At 47.7% G+C, this 17,496-nt stretch overlaps 1 protein-coding gene across 4 annotated transcripts in view; it reads right to left on the reverse strand.

The window, feature by feature from the left end:
• Nucleotides 1-17,496, reverse strand: part of LOC140384761 (SH3 and multiple ankyrin repeat domains protein 2-like) — a 1,513,496-nt gene that overhangs the window by 1,190,384 nt on the left and 305,616 nt on the right. Inside the window, exon 1 of one of the 4 annotated variants that reach the window (XM_072466756.1) lies at nucleotides 11,789-11,910. The exons of the other annotated variants lie outside the window; for them this stretch is intronic. The gene's annotated coding sequence lies outside the window, so the exon portion shown is untranslated. Of the gene's footprint in view, nucleotides 1-11,788; nucleotides 11,911-17,496 lie in introns of those variants that run through there. 4 annotated transcript variants of the gene reach the window in all.

Consider the following 17,496-nt stretch of genomic DNA (forward strand, 5'->3'; position numbering starts at 1 on the left):
GGGATGAGTGTGTGTGGGGAGTGTAATGTGTGTGTGCGTCTGGGATGAGTGTGTGTGGGGAGTGTAATGTGTGTGTGCGGCTGGGATGAGTGTGTGTGGGGAGTGTAATGTGTGTGTGTGGCTGGGATGAGTGTGTGTGGGGAGTGTAATGTGTGTGTGCGGCTGGGATGAGTGTGTGTGGGGAGTGTAATGTGTGTGTGCGGCTGGGTGAGTGTGTGTGGGGAGTGTAATGTGTGTGTGCGGCTGGGATGAGTGTGTGTGGGGAGTGTAATGTGTGTGTGCGGCTGGGATGAGTGTGTGTGGGGAGTTTAATGTGTGTGTGCGGCTGGGATGAGTGTGTGTGGGGAGTGTAATGTGTGTGTGCGGCTGGGATGAGTTGTGTGGGGTGTGTAATGTGTGTGTGCGGCTGGGATGAGTGTGTGTGGGGAGTGTAATGTGTGTGTGCGGCTAGGATGAGTGTGTGTGGGGAGTGTAATGTGTGTGTGCGGCTGGGATGAGTGTGTGTGGGGAGTGTAATGTGTGTGTGCGGCTGGGATAAGTGTGTGTGGGGAGTGTAATGTGTGTGTGTGGCTGGGATGAGTGTGTGCGGGGAGTGCAGTGTGTGTGTGGCTGGGATGAGTGTGTGCGGGGAGTGTAATGTGTGCGTGCGGCTGGGATGAGTGTGTGCGGGGAGTGCAGTGTGTGTGTGGCTGGGATGAGTGTGTGTGGGGAGTGTAATGTGTGTGTGTGGCTGGGATGAGTGTGTGCGGGGAGTGTAATGTGTGTGTGCGGCTGGGATGAGTGTGTGTGGGGAATGTAATGTGTGTGTGCCGCTGGGATGAGTGTGTGCGGGGAGTGTAATGTGTGTGTGTGGCTGGGATGAGTGTGTGCGGGGAGTGCAGTGTGTGTGTGGCTGGGATGAGTGTGTGCGGGGAGTGTAATGTGTGTGTGCGGCTGGGATGAGTGTGTGTGGGGAGTGTAATGTGTGTGTGCGGCTGGGATGAGTGTGTGTGGGGAGTGCAGTGTGTGTGCGGCTGGGATGAGTGTGTGTGGGGAGTGCAGTGTGTGTGTGGCTGGGATGAGTGTGTGTGGGGAGTGTAATGTGTGTGCGGCTGGGATGAGTGTGTGTGGGGAGTGTAATGTGTGTGTGCGGCTGGGATGAGTGTGTGTGGGGAGTGCAGTGTGTGTGCGGCTGGGATGAGTGTGTGTGGGGAGTGCAGTGTGTGTGTGGCTGGGATGAGTGTGTGTGGGGAGTGTAATGTGTGTGCGGCTGGGATGAGTGTGTGTGGGGAGTGCAGTGTGTGTGTGGCTGGGATGAGTGTGTGTGGGGAGTGTAATGTGTGTGTGCGGCTGGGATGAGTGTGTGTGGGGAGTGTAATGTGTGTGTGCGGCTGGGATGAGTGTGTGCGGGGAGTGTAATGTGTGTGAGCGGCTGGGATGAGTGTGTGTGGGGAGTGTAATGTGTGTGTGCGGCTGGGATGAGTGTGTGTGGGGAGTGTAATGTGTGTGTGGGGCTGTGATGAGTGTGTGTGGGGAGTGTAATGTGTGTGTGCGGCTGGGATGAGTGTGTGTGGGGAGTGTAATGTGTGTGTGCGGCTGGGATGAGTGTGTGTGGGGAGTGTAATGTGTGTATGCGGCAGGTATGAGTGTGTATGGGAAGTGTAATGTGTGTGTGCGGCTGGGATGAGTGTGTGCGGGGAGTGTAATGTGTGTGTGCGGCTGGGATGAGTGTGTGCGGGGAGTGTAATGTGTGTGTGCGGCTGGGATGAGTGTGTGCGGGGAGTGTAATGTGTGTGTGCGGCTGGGATGAGTGTGTGCGGGGAGTGTAATGTGTGTGTGCGGCTGGGATGAGTGTGTGCGGGGAGTGTAATGTGTGTGTGCGGCTGGGATGAGTGTGTGCGGGGAGTGTAATGTGTGTGTGAGGCTGGGATGAGTGTGTGCGGGGAGTGTAATGTGTGTGTGCGGCTGCAGCGTGTCAGCCTCCCGAGTGTCAATCACGGACCCGGCGAATCCTGCACCGTTTCCCACTAGAATCGATTGTGTTCCACGTGGGCCGGTGCTAGCCCCTCCACAGTCGCTGAATCGGTCCAGGTTTGGCGCCGGTTTTGTTGTGGTGGAAATCCAGGAACCCTGCTCCAGTGTCAATACTTATTCTCAGGAACAGAGAATCTTGCCCAGTACCTCTCACGGTATTCACTCAGTCCTGCACTGGGCTGGCAGCATTTTTTATGGACTCAGGTCCTGAAGAGTGTTGTGTTAGGTACACTGGTATAACACTGGCTGCAACATTATTGAGGGCATTTAAAAGTTTATTGGATAAACATATGGATGATAATGGCATAGTGTTGGTTAGATGGCTTTTGTTTCGGTGCAACATCGTGGGCCGAAGGGCCTGTACTGCGCTGTATCGTTCTATGTTCTATGTTCTATATTCTATAACAGGATGCAACTTAGATCAACAAGATACTCCAGACCTTGAAGTTAGTTAAATCAGGTTTTATTGAACGAAGAGCACAGTTAGCACAGTTCACTGTGAGTTTGGCTCTCTGCCATTCAATGAGATCATGGCTGATCTTTTGTGGACTCAGCTCCACTTTCCGGCCCAAACACCATAACCTTTAATCCCTTTATTCTTCAAAAAACTATCTATCTTTATCTTAAAAACATTTAATGAAGGAGCCTCAACTGCTTCACTGGAGAAGGAATTCCATAGATTTACAACCTTTTGGGTGAAGAAGTTCCTCCTAAACTCAGTCCTAAATCTACTTCCCCTTATTTTGAGGCTATGCCCCCTAGTTCTGCTTTCACCCGCCAGTGGAAACAACCTGCCCGCATCTATCCTATCTATTCGCTTCATAATTTTATATGTTTCTATAAGATCCCCCCACATCCTTCTAAATTCCAACGAGTACAGTCCCAGTCTACTCAACCTCTCCTCGTAATCCAACCCCTTCAGCTCTGGGATTAACCTAGTGAATCTCCTCTGCACACCCTCCAGTACCAGTATGTCCTTTCTCAAGTAAGGAGACCAAAACTGAACACACTACTCCAGGTGTGGCCTCACTAACACCTTATACAATTGCAGCATAACCTCCCTAGTCTTAAACTTCATCCCTTTAGCATGAAGGACAAAATTCAATTTGCCTTCTTAATCACCTGTTGCACCTGTAAACCAACTTTTTGCGACTCATGCACTAGCACACCCAGGTCTCTCTGCACAGCAGCATGTTTTAATATTTTATCATTTAAACAATAATTCCTTTTGCTATTATTCCTACCAAAATGGATAACCTCACATTTGTCAACATTGTATTCCATCTGCCAGACCCTAATCCATTCACTTAGCCTATCCAATTCCCTCTGCAGACTTCCAGTATCCTCTGCACTTTTTGCTTTACCACTCATCTTAGTGTCGTTTGCAAACTTGGACACATTGCCCTTGGTCCCCAACTCCAAATCATCTATGTAAATTGTGAACAATTGTGGGCCCAACACTGATCCCTGAGGGACACCACTAGCTATTGATTGCCAACCAAAGAAACACCCATTTCCCTCCACTCTTTGCTTTCTATTAATTAACCAATCCTCTATCCATGCTACTACTTTCCCCTTAATGCCATGCATCTTTATCTTATGCAGCAACCTTTTGTGTGGCACCTTGTCAAAGACTTACTGGAAATCCAGATATACCACATCCATTGGCTCCCCGTTATCTACCGCTCTGGTAATGTCCTCAAAAAATTCCACTAAATTAGTTAGGCACGACCTGCCCTTTATGAACCCATGCTGCGTCTGCCCAATGGAACAATTTCCATCCAGATGTCTCGCTATTTCCTCCTTGATGATAGATTCCAGCCTCTTCCCTACTACCGAAGTTAAGCTCACTGGCCTATAATTACCCGCTTTCTGCCTACCTCCTTTTTTAAACAGTGGTGTCACGTTTGCTAATTTCTAATCCGCCGGGACCACCCCAGAGTCTAGTGAATTTTGGTAAATTATCACTAGTGCATTTGCAATTTCCCTAGCCATCTCTTTAACACTCTGGGATGCATTCCATCAGGTCCAGGAGACTTGTCTACCTTTAGCCCCATTAGCTTGCCCATCACTACCACCTTAGTGATAACATAGAACATAAAACATTACAGCGCAGTACAGGCCCTTCGGCCCTCGATTTTGCGCCAACCTTTGAAACCACTCTAAAGCCCATCTACACTATTCCCTTATTGTCCATATGTCTATCCAATGACCATTTGAATGTCCTTAGTGTTGGCGAGTCCACTACTGTTGCAGGCAGGGCATTCCACGCCCTCACTACTCTCTGAGTAAAGAACATACCTCTGACATCTGTCTTATATCTATCTCCCCTCAATTTAAAGGTATGTCCCCTCGTGCTAGACATCACCATCCGAGGAAAAAGGCTCTCACTGTCCACCCTATCCAATCCTCTGATCATCTTGTATGCCTCAATTAAGTCACCTCTTAACCTTCTTCTCACTAATGAAAACAGCCTCAAGTCCCTCAGCCTTTCCTCATAAGATCTTCCCTCCATACCAGGCAACATTCTGGTAAATCTCCTCTGCACCCTTTCCAATGCTTCCACATCCTTCCTATAATGCGGCGACCAGAATTGCACGCAATATTCCAAATGCGGTCGCACCAGAGTTTTGTACAGCTGCAACATGACCTCATGGCTCCGAAACTCAATCCCTCTACCAATAAAAGCTAACACACCGTACGCCTTCTTAACAACCCTCTCAACCTGGGTGGCAACCTTCAGGGATCTATGTACATGGTCACCGAGATCTCTCTGCTCATCCACACTGCCAAGAATCTTACCATTAGCCCAGTACTCTGTCTTCCTGTTATTCCTTCCAAAATGAATCACGCACACTTTACTGCATTAAGCGCCATTTGCCGCCTCTCAGTCCAGCGCTGCAGCTTATCTATGACCCTCTGTAACTTGTAACATCCTTCTGCACTGTCCACAACTCCACCGACTTTAGTGTCATCTGCAAATTTACTCACCCATCCTTCTCCGCCCTCCTCCAGGTCATTTATAAAAATGACAAACAGCAGTGGCCCCAAAACAGATCCTTGTGGTACACCACTAGTAACTGGACTCCAGTCTGAACATTTCCCATCAACCACCACCCTTTGTCTTCTTCCAGCTAGCCAATTTTTGATCCAAACTGCTAAATCACCCTGAATCCCATGCCTCCGTATTTTCAGCAGTAGCCTACCATGGGGAACCTTATCAAACGCTTTACTGAAATCCATATACACCACATCAACTGCTTTATCCTCATCCACCTGTTTGGTCACCTTCTCAAAGAACTCAATAAGGTTTGTGAGGCACGACCTACCCTTCACAAAACCATGTTGACTATCTCTAATCAAATTATTCCTTTCCAGATGATTATACATCCTATCTCTTATAAACCTTTCCAAGATTTTGCCCACAACAGAAGTAAGGCTCACTGGTCTATAGTTACCGGGGTTGTCTCTACTCCCCTTCTTGAACAAGGGGACAAAATTTGCTATCCTCCAGTCTTCTGGCACTATTCCTGTAGACAAAGATGACTTAAAGATCTAGGCCAAAGGCTCAGCAATCTCCTCCCTAGCTTCCCAGAGAATCCTAGGATAATTCCCATCCGGCCCAGGTGACTTATCTATTTTCACACTTTCTAGAATTGCTAACACCTCCTCCTTATGAACCTCAAACCCTTCTAGTCTAGTAGCCTGAATCTCAGTATTCTCCTCGACAACATTATCTTTTTCCTGTGTGAATACTGACGAAAAATATTCATTTAGCACCTCCTCTATCTCCACGGACTCCAAGCACAACTTCCCACTACTGTCCTTGACTGGCCCTACTCTTACCCTAGTCATTCTTTTATTCTTGACATATCTAGAGAAAGCTTTAGGGTTATCCTTGATCCTACCTGCCAAAGACGTCTCATGTCCCCTCCTGGCTCTTCTTAGCTCACTCTTTAGGACCTTCATAACTAACTTGTAACTCTCGAGCGCCCTAACTGAACCTTCATGTCTCACCTTTACATAACTCTCCTTCTTCCTCTTGACAAGTGTTTCGACTGCTTTAGTAAACCACGGTTCCCTCGCTCGACCACTTCCTCCCTGCATGACAGGTACATACTTATCAAGGACACGCAGTAGCTGTTCCTTGAACAAGCTCCACATTTCCATTGTGCCCATCCCCTGCAGTTTTCCTCTCCATCCGATGCATCCTACGTCTTGCCTCATCGCATCATAATTGCCTTTCCCCCAGATATAACTCTTGCCCTGCGGTATATACCTATCCCTTTCCATCACTAAAGTAAACGTAATCGAATTGTGGTCACTATCACCAAAGTGCTCACCTGCCTCCAAATCTAACACCTGTCCTGGTTCATTACCCAGTACCAAATCCAATATGGCCTCGCCTCTCGTTGGCCTATCTATATACTGTGTCAGGAAACCCTCCTGCACACATTGGACAAAAACGGACCCACCTAATGTACTCGAACTATAGCGTTTCCAGTCAATATTTGGAAAGTTAAAGTCCCCCATAACAATTACCCTGTTGCTTTCGCTCCTATCCAGAATCATCTTTGCAATCCTTTCCTCTACATCTCTGGAACTTTTCGGAGGCCTATAGAAAACCCCTAACAGGGTGACCTCTCCTTTCCTGTTTCTAACCTCAGCCCATACTACCTCAGTAGACGAGTCCTCATCAAACGTCCTTTCTGCCACCGTAATACTATCTTTGACTAACAATGCCACCCCTCCCCCTCTTTTACCACCTTCCCTAAGCTTACTGAAATATCTATATCCCGGCACCTGCAACAACCATTCCTGTCCCTGCTCTATCCATGTCTCCGAAATGGCCACAACATCGAAGTCCCAGGTACCAACCCATGCCGCAAGTTCACCCACCTTATTCCGGATGCTCCTGGCATTGAAGAAGACACACTTTAAACCACCTTCCTGCCTGCCGGTACACTCCTGCAACTTTGAAACCCTATTCATGACCTCACTTCTCTCAACCTCCTGTATACTGGAGCTACAATTCAGGTTCCCAAGCCCCTGCTGAACTAGTTTAAATCCTCCTGAAGAGCATTAGCAAATTTCCACCCCAGAATATTGGTACCCCTCTGGTCCAGGTGTAGACCATCCCATTTGTAGAGGTCCCACCGACCCCAGAATGAGCCCCAATTATCCAGAAAACCGAAACCCTCCCTCCTGCACCATCCCTGTAGCCACGTGTTCAACTCCTCTCTCTCCCTATTCCTCGTCTCGCTATCACGTGGCACGGGTAACAACCCAGAGATAATAACTCTGTTTGTCCTAGATCTAAGTTTCCACCCTAGCTCCCTGAATTCCTGCCTTACATCCCCATCCCTTTTCCTACCTATGTCATTGGTACCTATGTGGACCACGACTTAGGGCTGCTCCCCCTCCCCCTTAAGGATCCCGTAAACACGATCCGAGACATCACGCACCCTGGCACCTGGGAGGCAACACACCAACCGTGAGTCTCTCTCGTTCCCACAGAATCTTCAATCTATCCCCCTAACTATGGAGTCTCCAATGACTAATGCTCTACTCCTCTCCCCCCTTCCCTTCTGAGCAACAGGGACAGACTCTGTGCCAGAGACCTGTACCCCATGGCTTAACCCTGGTAAGTCATCCCCCCCAACAGTATCCAAAGCAGTATACTTGTTACTAAGGGGAACGGCCACAGGGGATCCCTGCACTGACTGCTTCCTCCCAGCCCCTCTCACCGTCACCCAACTATCTTTATTCTTCGGAGTAACTACATCCCTGAAGCTTCTATCTATGACCACCTCTGCCTCCCGAATGATCTGAAGTTCATCCAACTCCAGCTCCAGTTCCCTAACGCGGTTTCTGAGGAGCTGTGCACTTCCCACAGATGAAATCAGCAGGGACACTGACAGCGTCCCTCACCTCAAACATTCTGCAGGAGGAACATTGCACTACCTTCCCTGCCATCCCCTCTAGATAAAAAAGAAAGAAAGAAAGAGCTTACCTGTTATTCACTCCCCTTCTCAGCAAGCACTCACTCAGCAACCTCTGCGCCCCGCACGATAACACCTGACTGAAAATAAATAAAATCTACTTACCAGTCACCAGCCAATCCCTTACCTGCAGGCTGTGACATCACGGTTCAACTTTCCACTTCTACCTGCCCTCGAGCCTTCCTCTTGATCCTTACAGCGGTTGGGTTTTTTTTGGTTAGAGGAGGGGGTTGGGAGGGGAACACTGAAGAAGTGTTTCGGGTTTAAGTGTCACTTGACAAGAGCTCCTCCACAAACCACCTCCAAGTTAGGGTGAGCACACGGACGTATGCAAATTTCCCCTGCAACGGCCAATCAGCAGCTCCGCTCTACTGCCCTCTGCTGGATGAACAATCCTCTCAAACTCCTCACCTGTCATAGCCTCATTTCTATCAGTCACTGGCATGTTATTTGTGTCTTCCACTGTGAAGACCAACCCAAAAAACCTGATCAGTTCCTCAGCCATTTCCTCATCTCCCATTATTAAATCTCCCTTCTCATCCTCTAAAGGACCAAGATTTACCTTAGCCACTATTTTTTGTTATATATATTTGGAGAAACTTTTACTATCTGTTTTTATATTCTGAGCAAGTTTACTCTCATAATCTATCTTACTCTTCTTTATAGCTTTTTTGTAGCTTTCTGTTGCCCCCTAAAGATTTCCCAGTCCTCTAGTCTCCCACTGATCTTTGCCACTTTGTATGCTTTTTCCTTCAATTTGATACTCTCCCTTATTTCCTTAGATATCCATGGTCAATTTTCCGTCTTTCTACCGTCCTTCCTTTTTGTTGGTATAAACCTTTGCTGAGCACCGTGACATATCACTTGGAAGGTTCTCCACTGTTCCTCAACTGTTTCACCACAAAGTCTTTGCTCCCAGTCTACTTTAGCTAGTTCTTCTCTCATCCCATTGTAATCACCTTTGTTTCAGCACAAAACACTAGTGTTTGATTTTACCTTTGGTTTTTTAAATTCCACCATATTGTGATCGCTCCTTCCGAGAGGATCCCTAACTATGAGATCATGAATCAATCCTGTCTCATTACACAGGGCCAGATCTAGGACTGCCTGTTCCCTCATAGGTTGCATTACCTTCTGTTCGTGGAAACTATCGCGGATATATTCTATAAACTCCTCCTCAAGGCTGCCTTGACACACCTGGTTAAACCAATCGACATGTAGATTAAAATCCTCCATGATAACTGCTGTACCATTTCTACATGCCTCCGTTATTTCTTTGTTTATTGCCTGCCCCACCATAATGTTACTATTTGGTGGCCTATAGACTACTCCTATCAGTGACTTTTTCGCCTCACTATTCCTGATTTCCACCCAAATGGATTCAACCTTATCCTCCATAGCACCGATATCATTCCTTACTATTGCCCGGATGTCATCCTTAAACAACAGAGCTACACCACCTCCCTTACCATCCACTCTGTTCTTCCGAATAGTTTGATACCTTCGGATATTTAACTCCCAGTCGTGACCATCCTTTAACCATGTTTCAGTAATGGCCACTAATTCATAGTCATTCACGATGATTTGCGCCATCAACTAATTTATCTTATTCCGAATACTACGAGCATTCATGTAAAGTACCCTTACGTTGGCTTGTTTACCTCTGTTCTAAATCTTAACGCCTCGATCAGTAACCTCTCCTAAGTTATATTTCCTCGTAACTTTTCTCCTAATTTTCCTTGTCGTTGAACCCAAGTCTTCATGTAACAACCTGCCGCATCGCTTTCCATTTATGTTTTTACTTCCCGTTTTATTCCTTTCAGTATTCCTGGTCCTATTCACTGAGCTCCCCTCAGTCACTGTACCTTGTACTGTCGCCCTTTTTGATTTTTGACTATGGCTTCTCTGCCTTACACTTCCCCCCTTACTGCCTTTTGTTTCTGTCCCGGTTTTACTACCTTCCAACTTCCTGCATCGGTTCCCATCCCCCTGCACATTAGTTTAAACCCTCCCCAACAGCCTAACATAATATATGTGGTGATATGTCTATGGGCCATATCATGGGTGGATGGTGTGCGACTTCCAACCAGTAGGTGGCAGAAAGACACACCATGCAGTCTCTATATCAAGATCATGTGACCTGTGACTCAGATATAAGGGGAGACACATCCGGTCATATTCAGAAGAAGATTGAGAGGATAATAAGATGTACATGTGAATGGTCAGTGCTGGGTGCAAGTCCCAGAGGGGTAGTTAGCAGACTCCATGATAACATGCTCTGTATCAGATTGCTCTCTTACCACATGAGACTCAATAAAGATGCTGGCTTGGACAAGTCGCAGTGTTTGGTGGATTCCTTCACAAGGTACAAAGGACCAAACACAACAATATACATTTAAATTTTCCTTCTCAGCAGTCTCCCTTGTTATTTAATTCTCAAGGTGGAGACTTCTTACTGAGGGACAGCTTCACAGGAAAAAAGTATTTTACTGCAGCTCACACAAGTTGACTTCAGCGATTGTCCTTTTTGAATTCCTTTCATCTGTAACTTCATCCTTTTCTCGCACAACCTGCAATCTAACATTCCTGTCCTATCCCCTGATGCTGACTGACAGGTCAATCCTTTGGAACCTTTAGCAGCTTTGGACTCAATTCACAGCTGTGACTTAAAAGTGAGTGTCTGCAAGCTGTTCAACTTCAGAAGCATCACAACCCACCCAGTCCTACCCGGGCCTGGTGTTCATTCCCGTGCCTTTAACAGCAAGCTAGACGACCATAGCCACGCGGGTCCTTTTGCATTTGCCGTCACAAAAGTTTCTGTGTGAACATTGTAATTCTGAAGCCTTTATTTTCAGAAGTTTCATGGTTTCAAAAAGAAGTCATTGAAAGGCAAGCATTAAAAACCACCAACGAAATAAAGAACTAAATGGGGGACAGAAACTAAAGGAGAAAATCAATAACATACCGGCCAACAGCTGCAACAGGTAGGCAGGTGAATGGTTCGGATTTTAATGGAATCTCTTTCCGACAGCAAGAAGGATAGATTTTGAAACCTCAGAAATGTCTCAACCGTTCTTCACAACAAGTGGAGTGCAGTCACTGTTAGAATGCAGGGAACCCAACCAGCAATTTCCGCTCAGCATGACCCCACAGCAAATAAGAATGACGGTAACTGGACAAGTTATTTTAGTGATGTTGGCTGAGATATATCAGGCCGGATACCAAGGAGGATTCCTCTACCTTTCTTCAAATAATGCTGCAGGATGCGTACAGTCCCCCAAGAGGTACACCGGCCTCAGATTAACATCTCATTCAAAAGACTGCAGCATTCTCTGCACAATCTAATCTGGAGTGGGGTTTGAACCAATAAGCTTCTGACAGGCAAGCTCACGGGTGTCTAGACTGACACTTAATCACACAAAAAGTTAACCATTCTCTCGCAAATATTGACCAACCTTACGCAATCTTTCTTTCTCTACTGGTTTCCAACATTCATGTTTTCCCATGCTTTCACTAACAAGTTCCACTACATTTCACAACGTCCCACACATTATTTCCCAGTCACAGATATTACATCATGGAAAAACATTGACAAAAACTGTTGTGCTCGACGATCGTTTCTATTCACATCGGCAACCCAAGGTTTCCAATTCCACAGCCCATCTCAGGTTGCTGTGAATTCACATTGATCAAACAGAAAGGAGCTCATTGTGTTTCCAAAAGTGGAGAGTCACAATTGAAAAAGACCTTAAAAACTGTAAAGTCTCACTTACCCTACACTCAGAGAGCTCACGTTGGTTCTAATCAGCATAAACACATTCCTTCCCTGACCATCCGACCCGTCCTGTTTTTCGGATTTTCTTTTAACAGTGCTGTCATGATATGCAGACACACATAATGATATACAGACAAGCAGCTAATGGACACAGAGAACTGGACATGACCAATAAGCAAGCAGGACACTCAGGGGTGGGATATGACTGTAAAAGACACGAGGCAGTCACACTCCGCCTCTTTCCACTGATGAACATCTAGAGAGTCAGTCAAGGATGTTGTTACAATCACACACCTCCACCAGGTGGCTAAGAGCTAGTCTGGTTCAGAGTAACCACACTTAAGTTAGCAGAGAATCTAACTCACAGAGAACTGTGCTAACTCTGCTATTAGTTTAATAAATCTGATTGAACTAACTTCAAGATCTGGAGTATCTTTCTGATCTAAGCTGCATCCAGTTGCAGCCAGTGTTAGACCAGTGTACCTAACACGACATGGTACCAGGAGACGACTAATTTAAGGTGGCTTACCTCAGTCGGTTCAGTGACGACCAGCGAATGTATCCCGGCACCATGGAGAAGAATCAGGCTCCTCACCAGCTCAGGACCTCCGGCAATCTCAGTGCCAACTGGCGGACATTCAAGCAAAGGTTTCTGCTGTACATCGCAGCCTCAGACCTCGAGGGTGCATCGGATGCAAGAAAGATCGCGCTTCTCCTCTCAACAGCGGGTGATAAACAAGTTGAAGAGTTTAATGGCTTGAACTTCACCGAAGGCCAGGACAAGACAAAGGTTCAGACTATCCTGGACAAGTTCGATAGTCACTGTGAAGTGGACACCAATGAAATCTTCGAGCACTAATATTCAAACAACGTCTTCAAGGTAAAGATGAACCTTTCAATGCCTTCTTAACTAGCCTCCACCTGCTAGCGCTGTCCTGCAACTTTGGTGATATTGCTGACTCCATGATCAGAGGCCAAATCATGTTTGGAGTTCACTCTGATCCTCTGAGAGAGCAGCTCTTAAAAATCAAGCATATGACCCTGCCAGTTGCGATTGAAACATGCACAGTGCATGAGCACGCAAAAAATCGGTATTCCCAATACAAATCGGCTGAAAATGAGAAACTTGCCTCCCACGAGGCAGTGAGTGAGCAGGCCATCTCCCGGATGTAGCGCCTCAGCATTGATGAAAGCGGCCATTTTGCGCACTTTTCCCGGAGCCCCACGCATGCGCGATGCGAACGGGATAACGAAGCGGCCGACACCCACCCTGCGCAGGTGCAGACGTCTGCCGACCGCACTGCGCATGTGCGACGACGTACACCGCGTCACAACGCCGCGTCATGACGTGACCAAACTGTGTCAACGCCCACTTAAAGGGACACAGCCCTGCAAGAGGCGGGCGATGTTTAAACTGCGGGAAGCCTGGACACTATGCGGCCTTGCGCAGGTCTGCACCACCAGTCAGGGGCCAGCGCTCCCAATTCCGACGACGGCGCGTCCAGAATGTGCAACGACGATTACAGGATTCTGATCCTGGAGGTACAACGGATCGAGAGGACGAGTGCCTGGAGTCCGCCTGCCGAGTAGGCATCATTACCACCGTGAACATGCCACACCTAACTCACCTCGCATTCTGTCCATCCTCGCTGTGGATTCGGAGGGTGAATGGCGTGCGGTGATGCAGGTCAACCGCTGCTCCGTCCAGTTCAAGCTGGACACAGGTGCTTCTGTCAACGTCCTCTCACAGGCAGACTTTAAACGCATCAAGAAGCCCCCCCAGGTCCTTCCAGCAGCCTGCCAGCTCCTGGACTATAACGGTAACGCCATCACGGCACTGGGGTCCTGTCATCTACTCGTCTCCAACCAGAGCACCCACGCACGGCTAAGGTAGGAAATTGTCAAGCCGGACAGGGCATCCCTACTGGGCGCGCGTGCCTGCAAAAAGCTAAACCTGGTGCAGCGGGTTTATTCAACGACATCCTCCAACGTGGATCTTCAAGCTGGCATTGACGACATCCTCGCTCAGGTTCCAGATGTGTTTGACGGGATGGGCACTTTGCCATATCGGCACAAGATCCTACTGCGACCTGATGCCAAGCCAGTGGTCCATGCACCACGCCGGGTCCCGGCTCCGCTGAAGGAGCGCCTGAAGGAACAGCTCAAGGAGCTGCAGCAGCAGGGGATCATTTCCAGGGTAACCGAACCAACTGACTGGGTCAGCTCGATGGTGGTGGTTAAAAAACCCTCTGGAGACCTGCGCATCTGCATTGATCCCAAGGATCTCAACCAGAATATAAAATGCGTGAACACGACCCCATCCCGAAGCGGGAGGAACTCAACAGTGAGATGGCACACGCACGGTTTTTCACGAAGTTAGATGCCTCACATGGATTCTGGCAAATCCAGCTGGATGAGTCCAGCAGAAGGCTCTACACCTTCAACACAGCGTGTGGCAGGTACTGCTATAACCGTAGGCCGTTTGGCATTGCTCGGCTTCGGAGATATTTCATTGCATCATGGAGCAGATGATGGAGGGCATCGAAGGGGTTTGTGTGTACGTGGACGACGTCATCAGATGGTCCACGACCCCGGAGGAGCATGTTTCCCGTCCCCAGCAGGTATTCCGCCGTGTCCACGCCAATGGCCTGAAGCTGAACAGGGCCAAATGTTGCTTTAGCATGTCGACACTCAGGTTCCTAGGAGACCAGATCTCTCAGCAGGGCGTGTGCCTGGACACAGACAAGGTCAAGGTCATCGCAGCCATGAAGGTCCCGGAAGACAAGAAGGCGGTATTGCGCTTCCTGGGCAATCCCAAAGTTCATCCCAAACATGGCCTCACACACCACGGCCCTACGAAACCTATTGAAGAAGTCCACTGCCTTCGAGTGGAAGGCGGCCCATCAGGCAGAGTGGTTGGAGCTGAAAGCCAAGCTCACTACTGCACCCATCTTGGCATTTTTCGACCCAGACAGGGAAACAAAAATCTCGACAGATGCGAGCCGGGATGGCATCGGTGCGGTCCTGCTGCAACGCGATGACATTTCATCCTGGGCACCGGTCGCCTACGCATCAAGGGCAATGCGCCCATCGAGCAGCATGAAATCGAAACCTCTCCGTGGTCCAAGGTTGGCATCGACCTCGTTCATACAAATGGTCGTGATTACGTGTTAATCATTGATGACTTTTCCAATTACCCTGAAGTCATGAAGCTCTCAGACCTCACATCTCGGACCGTCATCAAGGCCTGTAAGGAGACGTTCTCCAGGCATGGAATCCCACTCACTGTCATGAGTGACAATGGCCCGTGCTTCAGCAGCCATGAATGGTCTCTGTTTGCCCAGCCGTATCAGTTCAAACACGTCACTTCCAGCCCACACTATCCGCAGTCAAACGGAAAAGTTGAGAAAGGGGTGCTCATAGTGAAGCAGCTCATCTGCAAGGCCGCGGATTCTGCGTCTGACATTCACCTTGCGCTGCTTGCGTACAGGGCGACCCTACTGTCCATTGACATGTTGCCGACTCAACTCCTGATGAACAGGGACCTGTGAACGACACTTTCAGCCATACACCTGCCCAACCTGGATCACCTCCCGGTGCTGCAGAAGGTGCAGCAACTCCGAGACCGGCAAAAATAGGGCTATGATGCTCATGCTACCGATTTGCCCGATGTTAACTGGACAGTAATTGTGGAGGATGTTAACTGGACAGTAATTGTGGAGGATGTTAACTGGACAGTAATTGTGGAGGATGTTAACAGGACAGTAATTGTGGAGGATGTTAACTGGACAGTAATTGTGGAGGATGTTAACTGGACAGTAATTGTGGAGGATGTTAACAGGACAGTAATTGTGGAGGATGTTAACTGGGCAGTAATTGTGGAGGATGTTAACTGGGCAGTAATTGTGGAGGATGTTAACTGGACAGTAATTGGGCAGGATGTTAACTGGGCAGTAATTGTGGAGGATGTTAACTGGACAGTAATTGGGGAGGATGTTAACTGGGCAGTAATTGTGGAGGATGTTAACTGGGCAGTAATTGGGGAGAATGTTAACTGGGCAGTAATTGGGGAGAATGTTAACTGGACAGTAATTGGGCAGGATGTTAACTGGACAGTAATTGTGGAGGGTGTTAACTGGACAGTAATTGTGGAGGATGTTAACAGGACAGTAATTGTCGAGGATGTTAACTGGACAGTAATTGGGGAGGATGTTAACTGGGCAGTAATTGGGGAGAATGTTAACAGGACAGTAATTGGGGAGGATGTTAACTGGACAGTAATTGGGCAGGATGTTAACTGGACAGTAATTGGGCAGGATGTTAACTGGACAGTAATTGTGGAGGATGTTAACAGGACAGTAATTGTGGAGGATGTTAACTGGACAGTAATTGGGGAGGATGTTAACTGGGCAGTAATTGGGGAGAATGTTAACTGGACAGTAATTGTGGAGGATGTTAACAGGACAGTAATTGGGGAGGATGTTAACTGGGCAGTAATTGGGGAGAATGTTAACAGGACAGTAATTGGGGAGAATGTTAACAGGACAGTAATTGGGGAGGATGTTAACTGGACAGTAATTGGGGAGGATGTTAACTGGGCAGTAATTGGGGAGGATGTTAACTGGGCAGTAATTGGGGAGAATGTTAACAGGACAGTAATTGGGGAGGATGTTAACTGGACAGTAATTGGGGAGGATGTTAACTGGACAGTAATTGGGCAGGATGTTAACTGGACAGTAATTGTGGAGGATGTTAACTGGACAGTAATTGTGGAGGATGTTAACTGGACAGTAATTGTGGAGGATGTTAACAGGACAGTAATTGGGGAGGATGTTAACTGGGCAGTAATTGGGGAGAATGTTAACTGGGCAGTAATTGTGGAGGATGTTAACTGGGCAGTAATTGGGGAGAATGTTAACTGGGCAGTAATTGGGGAGAATGTTAACAGGACAGTAATTGGGGAGGATGTTAACTGGACAGTAATTGGGGAGGATGTTAACTGGACAGTAATTGGGCAGGATGTTAACTGGACAGTAATTGTGGAGGATGTTAACTGGACAGTAATTGTGGAGGATGTTAACTGGACAGTAATTGTGGAGGATGTTAACAGGACAGTAATTGGGGAGGATGTTAACTGGGCAGTAATTGGGGAGAATGTTAACTGGGCAGTAATTGTGGAGGATGTTAACTGGGCAGTAATTGGGGAGAATGTTAACTGGGCAGTAATTGTGGAGGATGTTAACTGGACAGTAATTGTGGAGGATGTTAACTGGACAGTAATTGTGGAGGATGTTAACAGGACAGTAATTGGGGAGGATGTTAACTGGGCAGTAATTGGGGAGAATGTTAACTGGGCAGTAATTGTGGAGGATGTTAACTGGGCAGTAATTGGGGAGGATGTTAACTGGGCAGTAATTGGGGAGGATGTTAACTGGACAGTAATTGTGGAGAATGTTAACAGGACAGTAATTGGGGAGGATGTTAACTGGGCAGTAATTGTGGAGGATGTTAACTGGGCAGTAATTGGGGAGGATGTAAACTGGGCAGTAATTGGGGAGGATGTTAACTGGGCAGTAATTGTGGAGAATGTTAACAGGACAGTAATTGGGGAGGATGTTAACTGGACAGTAATTGGGCAGGATGTTAACTGGGCAGTAATTGGGGAGAATGTTAACTGGGCAGTAATTGGGGAGGATGTTAACAGGG

Source organism: Scyliorhinus torazame, chromosome 10, assembly GCF_047496885.1.
Source record: "Scyliorhinus torazame isolate Kashiwa2021f chromosome 10, sScyTor2.1, whole genome shotgun sequence".
NCBI classification, from domain to species: domain Eukaryota; kingdom Metazoa; phylum Chordata; class Chondrichthyes; order Carcharhiniformes; family Scyliorhinidae; genus Scyliorhinus; species Scyliorhinus torazame.